The sequence below is a fragment of the Tamandua tetradactyla genome, chromosome 4, assembly GCF_023851605.1.
Source record: "Tamandua tetradactyla isolate mTamTet1 chromosome 4, mTamTet1.pri, whole genome shotgun sequence".
NCBI lineage: Eukaryota > Metazoa > Chordata > Mammalia > Pilosa > Myrmecophagidae > Tamandua > Tamandua tetradactyla.
In genome coordinates this window covers 150180656-150192817 of record NC_135330.1, presented here as the reverse complement: position 1 = coordinate 150192817, position 12162 = coordinate 150180656, and positions in this window count along the sequence as shown.

Genomic DNA, 12162 nt, shown 5'->3' with positions numbered 1-12162 from the left:
TTTTCTTTAATGTTTATTATTACCTTGGGCTCCCAATTGTATCTTATTTCTTTTGACCATTGATGAATTTTAGGTTTTTACCCCTTTTCCTATTACTATACTGCATCAATATCTCAGAATAATACTCTAAGAGTATATTTAACTAACCATTAATTGCCTGAGGTGCTCTTGAAAACTTACTGACATCATGCACAATGGTATTTAGTTTTTCAGGAAGAATTATGTTGCACTAAACTATGAATTTTGAATTACATATGCACATTATATATGCTCACAGGTGAAAGAAACTTCTCTCCTTAATTTTGCATTCTTTTCTTAGCTTGGATATCTCAGTATCCATTTCAATTATGCAAGGCTTAGTCAAGTAATGCCTATTTGAGTCCTAATTTTATTTTATAATACTCTCTCAACCCAATCAGCTAATCCAGTCAAACTAAAAGGAAATAAAACCCATATTCAGTAAGAAGAAACAAAAAAAAATTTTAAAAAGATGAAAATATTAGTAAAAATCAACTAATTAGTCCACGTAAGGTATAATTCTATAGTACACACATTTAATTTCCTTACTTTTTCTTTTGTTATAATTTAAACTTAAATAAAATTTTCAACATTAGTCTAAAAATCTTTCATATAGTTTTCAATCAGATTAACAAGTATTTGATGGTTTATTCCATAAACTTTAGTATTCATATCTGTTTGGTATTGAATCATGCTCCTTGCAAAAAAAAATTATATATATATATATATATATATATATATACACATATATATATATGTTCAAGTCCTAATCCACATCCTGTGAGTGTGAACACGTTTGAAGATTTTATTATTAGTTATAATGTGAGTCACTTGTGAATAGGACTTTTGAGGACCCTTTTAAGATGAGCTCAAATTGAATCGGCTGAACCTTAGTCCATTAGGCAAATGTACTTATAAAGAAGAAATCTACAAAGAGACAGTTTGATAGAATTTTCATTATTAATATCATTTTTTGAAGATATATTTTGGCTGGTAGTTGAAGTTCACTGCTAATGCAGAGGCGAGAAGTTGCTGGAGAGTAACTGGCAGGAATAGCAGGTAAAATAAAGATTAAGTCATTTTCCCATCTTCATCTTTCTAGCTGTTCCCTCTTCCATTTATTAAAATAACCTTACAGGAAGCCATCTGGCAAAGGAGAAATTATGCTTGCACTATCCCAGCTGAACATCACAGAGTAGCATATAGAAATTTGGGTTTAGAACCAAGAAATAGTTATGCAATGACTGGCACCTATGTCACACCTCAGTGTTAACACCAGATGGTGGTGTCACCATTATCACTGTAATTTTGACGTTAATATGAATTAATAAAAAACACTTTGTTAATCATTTACTGGAGGACATCTGGAAAAAATACATAATTTAATTTCCTAAATTGAGTAATATAACTATATTTGATTTTTAAAATACTGCTAGTACCCAGATTTCTTCTTTAAATTGTCCTAATTGCAATACGTCCTAATTGCAATGAAAATAATCTGTACATTTAAGTGTGGGAAGTGAGTAGGGAGTAGACTTTATAGTGTTAGTGTTGGAAAAAAACATGAATTAAACAAAGTTTACAATCAATACTATTATATTAATTACTCATCATCTCCTGTAACCCTTATTTTGATGTTGATTTTTGAGAATTTTCCATTTTATGTATAAATGCATTCTTATCATTTAATAATTATTGTTTTGGGAAAAACTGGGTTTTTCTGCTTGAAGCATCAATAATGTTATAAATTTCCCTCAAGGAGAAAAAACAATATTAGCCTTCTTTTATCAACTTGAAATGTATTATCTTTTTGTGCCTTTTGATGCTATTTCTTTTACCAAAGTAATTTTGGAATGAGTTTCTTTCGAATTTTAAAATTAGTCTTTTCCCATTCTTTTTGTTGAAGGTCAATATGCTCACAGATTCTCTGAATTTCTCATAAATTTTATATAGCAGTTCAGTTTAGTCATTTTTTGGGCAGAGTGAAAAGTATTGTAAAACAGTTTCAAATATTTACAAACAAATTTTACTCTAACTGCAGTTTAACAGGTTTTAGCCCTTTGGTACTACTTGTATAAAACAACTGTTCACATTTCTCTCACTATTCTAGCATTTCTAATTTCTTTTCTGGCTCCCTGAAGGTTTAGACTTAGATTTTTAAAGGTAGAAATGAACTTTTTTTTCTGTTTTTCTCCATGGAGAAGCACATACAAAATTTTCGGATTTGTTTCTTAATTAAGAAGCCTAAAAGAATGAAATTATAAACCATTAAAGAATATAAAGCATGTGATTCACATGTAATACTTATATGTAAGGGAAATATTGAGGCTAAAATTCTCTGATTTGTAACAGCTTCTGCTTTGTCAATAAGTTTGTCCAATAACTGTTCTTGATTTTTTATTGATTATGGTCTCCATACTTACACACAGACACACAAATCAAATGACACTTTTGAAGTATTTGTAGGAGGACAGTATAATGAAGGCAGTATTTGAAGAACCGTGGATGGATCTAAGAGACCAGGAAAGGATGGTGAAGAACACAGGAATTAGATGCAGCAAAAAGCCATCACATCCCAAGGCCTGAAGTTGGAAAGGGAAAAAAATGTGATATCAGACCCTTGGCTCCCTAAAGGGTGACTATCTGACAGCAATTGAAACTGCTACATAGTCACTGCCAGAATGACAGCAACTCAGTGTGCTAGAAGGTGTGAATTTCTCTCTGGTATCTTTATCCATTGGTCCTCTAAGATCCTTTTGAGGATCCACTGGCTGAACCCAATGTATAGTCAGAGGACATTTGGTGATGCAATATGTAGTGGGCAGCCTTCCAGAAGAGAAAAAATGGAAAATTGATTGGCTTTTAGTGACAGGCAAATGGAGAAAATCTAACATGATAATAGTTTCTTCTGAACAAAAATAATTTATATACAAATAAATTAATTTGACCATTAATTTACTATGTAGCTTTTCAAACATATGTTCCGTGATTCTCTATCCATAATGAATTCTATAACATTATGAAATCTTTACTATAGGAAAGAGGGAGGACATTGCTGTAAATATTTTCATAAACTATAGGAAAATTTTTTAAAGTATATTTATTTAAGAAAATAAGGGAGATGCAATGGTGGCTAAGTGGCAGAATTCTGGCCTGCCATACTGGAGACACAGGTTCAATTACCAGAGCCTGACTGTGCCAAAAGAAAATGAGGGGCTTCAATTCTTGAAAAACAAAACTGCCATGTATCCTATCATAAAAAACTCAAGACATGAACATTCTGATTTAGAAACTAAGTTTCAGTACTATTTACTTTCAAGATGATTTTTTTTGGCACATCGCAACCTTTTCTTGGACTTTTAAGTTGCAAGAACCCTAGAATTGAAAAAAAAAACAATTAGATTGGTATATATCCTTAAAGAATGTATCTTTCATGTAACATGTCATATATCTGTCAGAGGTTTGCTAAACCCAAATCAGAGTATGCATTAAACCACTTTACCATGTCACATTAGATTATAAAGAACAGTGAATATTTTATTCTTTGGGGACAGTGGAAAACATATACCCATGTCCCAGCACAAACAAAACCCAAAACAAACAAAAATAGAAGTGGTAAGGAGTAAGTAGCCTGGCATAGGGTCTTTATAGATAATTCATTTATAAATCATTTCATATATTATTATATTTTTGGTCACAAACTAAAGCTGACCACAAAACTATGATGTCTTCATTAAAAAAATACTATTTTACACCATTGGTTTTATCCTTATTTTTATTATCTTACAGTGAGCAAATAAAATAGATAGGGGTAGTTACTCTTTATGATACAATTATTTAGTATAAACAATTATTTGTTTGCTTATTTTTTAACTTGTAAAATACGTATATGAATCATCTGACTTCAGAGCTCTCAAAGTGAGCCAGCATAATTCTACATATCCACCACTTACTAGATTTCTGATTACGAAAAAGATTTAATGCTTCTTTGCCTCTGTGTAAAAAGCAAAAATTTTAAAGACAACTTCCTCAGAACATTGTTTTAAACATTAAATGAGATGACAAACATACATTGTTGGTACAGTTCTGAAACATATTAATCACCAATGTTCAGTTTTGCTCAATGCTATTATTTATTGTTATTTTTCTTACGCAGAATTGATCTGCATGCTAGAAAGATGAAAGGTCGATGGGCTTGCTATATATAAAGTGACATGAATGTTGATTTTTTTATCATTTTTATTGTGATATATGACATATACATAAAAACAATATATTACAAAATACATTTTAACAATCAGTTATAGAACAGATTTCAAAGTTTGGTATGGGTTACAGTTCCCACTTTTTGAATGATAATTTATTAAGAGATTTTACAGATCTGATTTAAATCTCAGGTCCTAAAGCCATGTATTCATTGTGGTAGTATGTTTTTTGCTGTTGTGGTTGCTGTTGGCATGGACAGGCTCCAGGAATTGAACCCGGGTCTCTGGCATGACAGGTGAAAATTCTGCCACTGAGCCATGGTTGTGCCACCCTGTTATATTATGTTTTAAACCTTTGTAGACCAGAAACTAGCAAATGATCACCTATGCTGTGCAGGATTCTTTCAGTTCAATCTGTCATCCATTCCATGAAGTAAAAATCATCTTTGATATGTTGATTGAAAATTGCCCTCAATGGAAGAGGGAGCTAGGAGCAATCAAAAAAGGAGGCAGATTTTAAAAGCTAAAGAAGGTAATGAAAATGGAATCCTCCTCAGAGTTTCCAGAAAGAAATGCAGCCCTGCTGACAAGTTGATTTTTTTCCCTGAGACCGACATTGAATTTCCTATCGGTAGAACTAAAAGATAATTTATTCGTGTTGTTTTTATCCACTGTTTGTATTAATTTTTTACAGCAGCCATCAGTCTATCATTGGTGTTTCTATGTGCCCATGTTAATGCAACTTTTTAAATTTCATATGTTTTTACTGATTTATTCTGTTCCATTGCATGAATATATGATCATTTATCCATTTTCTTATTGATGGTTATCATAATATTTTGCTAAAAATTTGGCTATAAAATCAAGGCAAATGTTATTCTTTACATATGCCCTGTTACATTTAACCAAGATACCACCCTGCCCCCCCCCAACTGCCAGAGGTATCTTGCTATAAGGTGTTCCGCTTAGATCATGGCATAACCAAAGCTTTAAATAAAAAATATGAAAGCAGAAATTCATAAAGTATAAAGCCGGACAAAAATAGCGATAAGTAATAAAGGCAGATATTACCTTAAACTTTATAAAAATAAAGAGGTGACTAGAATAAAGAACAAAAAGATGTGACAGAGACCCAGGGATTGCCAGCAGCCAGCCTTTGGGAAGAAAGTATCGCCTTTATAATGCCTTTATTTGGACATTCTCATAGCCTCAAACTCTAACCAGCTTTAATACTGCACATGTGTGTTGACGAAACTTCTCTCCTGCCTTTGTGATAAGATTACACATTCAGAGTGCAATGAGACCCATGGTCCTGATTTCTGGGAAAATCCTCATGACAGAAACCTGCCTGGGTTTTGATTGCACACCTTGCCCACAAGGAGAGATTTTCAGTCAGACAGGCCTAACGATGCTAATTACTCCCTGCTGTTACTGGCCTTGCCAGCTTCTTGTAATTCTGCATGTGCTTTTTTATTTATTTATTTATTTATTTATTTATTGCAGGCACTGAGAATTGAACCCGGATCTCTGGCTTAGTATGCAAGAACTCTGTGATTTTTTTTGTTTTTTTTTTTTTTTTTTTTTTTACATGGGAAGGTACCAGGAATTGAACCCGGGTCTCTGGCTTGGCAGGCGGGAACTCTGCCATTGAGCCACCATGGCCTGCCCCTGCGTGCGCTTTTGTAACTAAAACCTTCAATAAACTCTCACTCGCCACCCATTTTAAGTGTGCCATCTCTTTTCTGCTTGGGTCTTGAATAACAAAGAACTCAATCCAAGTCAGAAGAAGCAATACGTGCAAAGGCCCAGAGTGATACAGAACAGGGTACATTGTGCTCAAAGTATCAGAACCACACAATGAGCAAGAGCGCTGCCTCCCAAGGGTGGTGACCTTCCTGCTTTATAAAGACGCTTTGGGGAGGGCTCTGGATGGCACAGCTCTTTCCTTCTCTATTCTCACAACTGTGATCCTTGGAGTCTTTGTGAAGTATGGCCAATAGCAAGGCTCTCCGCTACATTCTGCTCATGTCATTGACCCTGTGTCTTTTGTTCCTTGACCTTCATTGACCATCACAGTTGAAGTTTTATTCACTGTGGCTGTTTCCATTGTTTTAACTAAAACTATCACTGTGGTGATGACCATCAAGTTACCACCTCAGGAAAATGAGGCAGTGGTTGGTATCAGGCACATCATACTCTGTCCTTGCCATATATTCCTTGATCTAAGTTACTTCCTGTGGAATATGGCTTGGAACCTCTTCACACTTCACTGACATAGATATCTATCTTACACCTCAGTATGTCTTTCTGATGTACAAGTTAGACTCAGTCACTGCCTTCCTATGAAGCATTGACTACCTTGGCTCCCTGGCCCTGAGGACCTTCACTGTGACTCAGAAGTTTCCCCAACATCTTCAATGAAGCTAAATCCCTTACTTTCAGAATGATGGAGTTCTAAAGTGCATGGATTACCATCATCCCAGGCTACCACAGTGCCAAAGAGGGGGTTAGAGTGGCAGTGGTGACTTCACTAACTTGGCCTTTAGGCCAAACAGGGCCACTGAGCAGTGGAAAAAGAAATGGTAGAGTTTCTGGAAGTAATAAGAATTTCAAGGATTAACCTCAAACTTCTCAAATAAAAGAAAAACATTTTCAAGAAATCCCAATTTACAAAGATAGATTATGTAAAAATTGAATTTTTGACCACTATCAAGTGAAAAGTAACTTTTTGTACATTCTATAATTGTGGAAGGTGGGGGAGACAACTCTTCAAAAAGTAGAAAAAGAGTAAGTACTTCCTAACTCATTCTGTGAGGCCAGCGCTACCCTGATACCAAAGTCAGATAAAGACAACAAAAGAAAATCCTTCCAATAAAGGGAATAGAAGCAAAAAATTAGTATTTGACATAAAATTTGTGGCAATCTCACTCACTAAAATCATAAGCAAATTATCAGGAATATATATACAGGAAAATCCTTCACAAATATCTTGTTTGTTTCCAGGAATGCAAGGTTAGTTTAGCATTGACAGTGTAATTCACCACAATAACAGAAAACAGTTATTCTCTCAAGATATTTAGAAAAATAATTTGGTAAACTCAACCATAATTCAAGAAGTGTACTTAGAAAAGTCAGAATCGAAAATGGGACAAAGAAGAATTAAATCAGTAAGACTGAAGTTCATCCCTTTCAAATATGAAGGGATGTTTCTAGGGAAAGAACAAAAGGCATGGATCTCCTTGTCAACTGCACCATCTTCTAATAGTTAGACAAATACTGTTTGCTAGAAAGAAGTAACGTTGTCTCTGAATAACCTCAGCAGGGTTCCTGTTTAAGAGTTTTCCAGAGTAAATGGAATAAAGGATCTGTAATGTATGGCTTCTGGAGAAAGTCATGTGTTCTAGTTTGCTAGTTGCTGGAATGCAATATATCAGAAATGGAATGGTTTTTAAAAAGGGGAATTTAATGAGTTGCTAGTTTACAGTTCTAAGGCCGAGAAAATGTCCCGATTAAAACAAGTCTATAGAAATGTCCAATCAAAGGCATCCAGGGAAAGATACCTTGGTTCAAGAAGGCCGATGAAGTTCAGGGTTTCTCTCTCAAGTGAGAAGGCACATGGCGAACACAGTCAGGGCTTCTCTCTCAGCTGGAAGGGCACATGGCAAATACGGCATCATGTGCTAGCTTTCTCTCCTGGCTTCTGGTTTCATGAAGCTCTCCAGGAGGCATTTTCCTTCTTCATCTCCAAAGGCCGCTGGCTGGTGGACTCTCTGCTTTGTGATGCTGCAGCATTCTCTGCTCTTTCTGAATCTCTCATTCTCCAAAATATTTCCTCTTTTATAGGACTCCAATAAACCAATCAAGATCCACCCAAAATGGGTGGAGACATGTCATCCTTTGATCCAGTTTAACAACCATTCTTGACTAAATCACATCAGCCAGAAAGATGATCTCATTACAGTTTCAAATATACAGTATTGAATAAGGATTATTCTACCTTTAAGAAATGGGATTTATATCAAAACATGGCTTTTCTTAGGGGGCATACTTCCTTTCAAACCAGCACATCATGTAAGAAATATGTCTTAGAATTATAGAATAGTGAAGTCTTATATTTGAAACTCCTCAACACAATCTTAAATATGAAAAAAAAAAAAAATGACGGAACTTCCTCACTGAATTCATTTCTTGTGTCTGCTGTAGCAAATTACCACCAATTTGGTGGCTAAAATGACACAAATTCATTTTCTCACAGCTCAGGAAGTCAGAAGTCCAAAATCAGTAACATTGAGATGAATCAGGGTATTGACAGGGCTACTTCTTCTGGAAGCTCTGGGGAAGTTTCTGCATCTTTCCTCTTTGGGATTTTGATGGCTGCTGGTGTTTCTTGACTTGTTGCCATGCATGGTCGGGGATGTTCTGAGCACAGCCTGCTCCCTTTCTCTGGGGTGCACAAATAAACCCCATGCTCCAGACCAGATATGTTTGGCTTCTTCGCTCCTTTGGCTTCTTGCATGGGATGGAAATAGGGGCTACCTCCCTTCTCAGGGGTATCTTGACATAAACACATTCCAGAGGAGACAGTTGTCTGTCCATGGATTCCTCCCCATTTTGCCCTGAGCACATCTAAATATTCCTTGACTATATATTTAAGCTTTATGGCATCTGGAGCATCCCCACTACTATATCTGTTTCTGATTGGAGCACAGTACTTCCACTATGGCATAAGAACAGTGTGAGTATGCCATTTGCCTATCTTGGCCATGGATAAAACCAGATGGCCATGAGGGACTGACGCCCACTGGTAACCCTGGCCTTCTTTTGTCTCTTCTCTATATGAGTAAACGTTCAATCTAGTACCTGTATGAGTTGTGTGTCTGTTGGTGACCCCATTACTTGCAAACCATGAAGTGGGTTGGGATCTTAGGCCAGCTTTTCTTCCTGGCAGGCATTATTACGCTAGTGCTACCTTCTGTGTACTGAGAGTCCCTCCCTGGAGTTGGTACTAATTGTATCTCTTTGTGATGGACTCCATGTCACTGCAGTCCCTGCCTTTATACTCACATTGCCTTCTGCTCTTCTTTCTGTGTCAAATCCCCCTCTGCCTAATTCTTAAAAGGATATATAGGCTCATCTGAAAAAAAATTTAGTCAAAAGGTAAAACCACCGAATGAAAATAGGAGCTTTTAAAACAGATAACCAAAAAAGGGCTCTCATTAAGCATATACAAAGACCCCAGGATCAATTTTTAAAATCATACAACTAAATATACAAATGGGAAAAATAAATAAAATATATAAAATAAATATATCCAATAAACATGTTGTTGGAAAGATGATCAACCAGCCTGGACTTTCACAAGTATAATATACAACAGTGTTTCTAATTTACCTTCACATTTACATTTAATACAAGTATATTGTACCTCTTCTTATATCCCTAGTTAAATAGTTATGTTTGATTTTTATTTCTATTACACATTTCCAGATAAAAGTCATTTAAATGTCCCTCTTTGTTTCAATTACTTTGATATGTACTGAATTGAAGATGTTTTACTTTTCTTGCTTTTCATTTAGAAAACATGAAGTGGAAAACTTTATTCTTAAAGTGTATTTAGAATGACTTGATAAACACAAACTATTCTTTTGTGCCCCTATGGCCCTACAAACAAATATAAATTTAAAGAAACAATGTATTTCAAGTACTATAGTTAGAACTAAGAAGAGAGCAAGGAAACAGCAAATAATTTAAAGTGCTAAATGCCCACACAAAATTAAAGAGGCTTTTAAAAGGCATAATTCTCTTAGTGCTTAATTAAATCCATGGAATTAAATTAACATAACCCAGAAAAATTAATTTTTCAGAATCATAAAATATGCTTATTTTTATTTTACAAATGTTCCATGTGATAAATTTTTATGCTATTTATTTTTCTTCACTGCAGCAGCTTGAGATAGACATATACTATCCTCTTTTGATGAAAATGCCATACAAATATGGAGAGTATAAGCTTTTTTCCTATTAGAGCACTAGTAGGTAATACTCATCTCTTATAGGAAAGCCATGCAGAAAGAACATTTACCTATATAACACCCTCTCAAACATGCCATTTCCTTGTTATTAACATTTACCATCTATATTCATATTTATTTAATTTCTTGTGGTAAACCATTTTGAGCCCCTTCTTATTTATTACCATGTTTATTTTTCATATATTTTCTTTGTGGCTATCATGGGGTTTAAATGTATATTCAACATCTATAAAAACTCTTATTTGACTTGATATCAACTTAAAGAGCAGACAAATTCAGTGTTTCTGAATTCCTCTATCCCTACACCATTTTGTTGTTCCTGTAGCATATAATAACTTTATACATTGTGTGTCCCAAACATGGTTTTATCTTTACTTTTTATGTCTTTGCATTTTAGATCCTGTGAGAAGTGAAAAGCAGAGTTTCAAACCATATACACAATAAAATACCTTTATAATTACTCATGTTGTTAACTTTACTGGAGATCTTTATTTTACTGTATTTCTTTTTTGCTGCTTTGATCTTTATTTCTTTTGCTGTTTTGCTTATACTGTCTAATGTCATTTCCTTTATATCTGAAGTACTACCCTTAGTGTTGCATGTAGTGTAGGTATAATGGTGAAGAAATCCCTGAGCATTTGTTTAGTTAAGCATATCTTAATTTATCCATCAATTTTTAACTTTTTAAATTGTATAATATAACACACATAAAAAGCAAACAAAGAAGAACAATAGTTTTCAAAGCACTCTTCAACAAGTGGTTACAGGACAGATCTCAGAGTTTGTCATGGGCTACCATACTATCATCTCAGATTTTTCCTTCTAGCTGCACCAGAACAGTGGAGGCTAAAAGGAATAAATAAATAAATATTTATTTATTTATCATAAAAATTATCTTTTTTCGTGAAAAATGACATATATAAAAAAAGAAATACATTTCAAAGCACAGCACAGCAATTAATTGTAGAGCAGATTTCAGAATTTGGTATGGCTCACAACTTCATAATTTCAGGTTTTTATTTCTGGCTGCACTGAAATACTGAAGACTAAAAGAAATATCAATTTAATGATTCAGCAATCATGCTCTTTTGTTAAATCCTACATTCTCTATATATTTTTCTAGCCCAATCTTTGGGGGTATCTGGGCTATGCCCATTCTAAGTTTTTCATGTTAGAAGGGGCTGTCAATAATATGGGGTAGGGAGATGGAACTATCTGATGTTCTGCAGAGGCTGGCCCCTCTATGTTTCAGGACTTACCTGGTCCAGGGACCCATCTGGAGGTTGTAGGTTTCTGTAACGTTACCCTAATTCATGAAAAATTTGTAGAATCTTATATATTGCCCTCTGTATTCTTTAGGATTGGCTGGAATGGTCTTGCTTGGGTCTCCATCATTTCTTTTTTCTTTTTTTTTTTTTTTGCATAGGCAGGCACCAGGAATCAAACCCTCCTTCATTTTTTTTTTTTTTTTTTTACATGGGCAGGCACCTGGAAACGAACCTGGGTCCTCTGGCATGGCAGGTGAGCATTCTTGCCTGCTGAGCCACCGTGGTCCTCCATCATTTTTTAAAGATGTTTTTGCCACATATAGAATTTTGGTTGACAATTTTTTGCTTTCAGTGCTTTATATACATAATCTCACTGCTTAGTCTCCTCCATGGTTTTCAATGAGAAACTGACAATCAGATTGGGGCTCTTTTCCAAGTGACACCTTATTTCTCTTTGTAGCTTTCAGAATTTTCTATTTTGCTTTGGATTTCAACAATTTATTTGTTTATCTTTAATTACGCTGCATTGCGGATCTAATTGGGGTCATTCTGTTTGGAGTTCAATGGGAATCTCAGCTGTGCTCCTATCATTTTTTAAATATTTTTATTGTGAACAATAAACAAGCATGCATTGTTAAC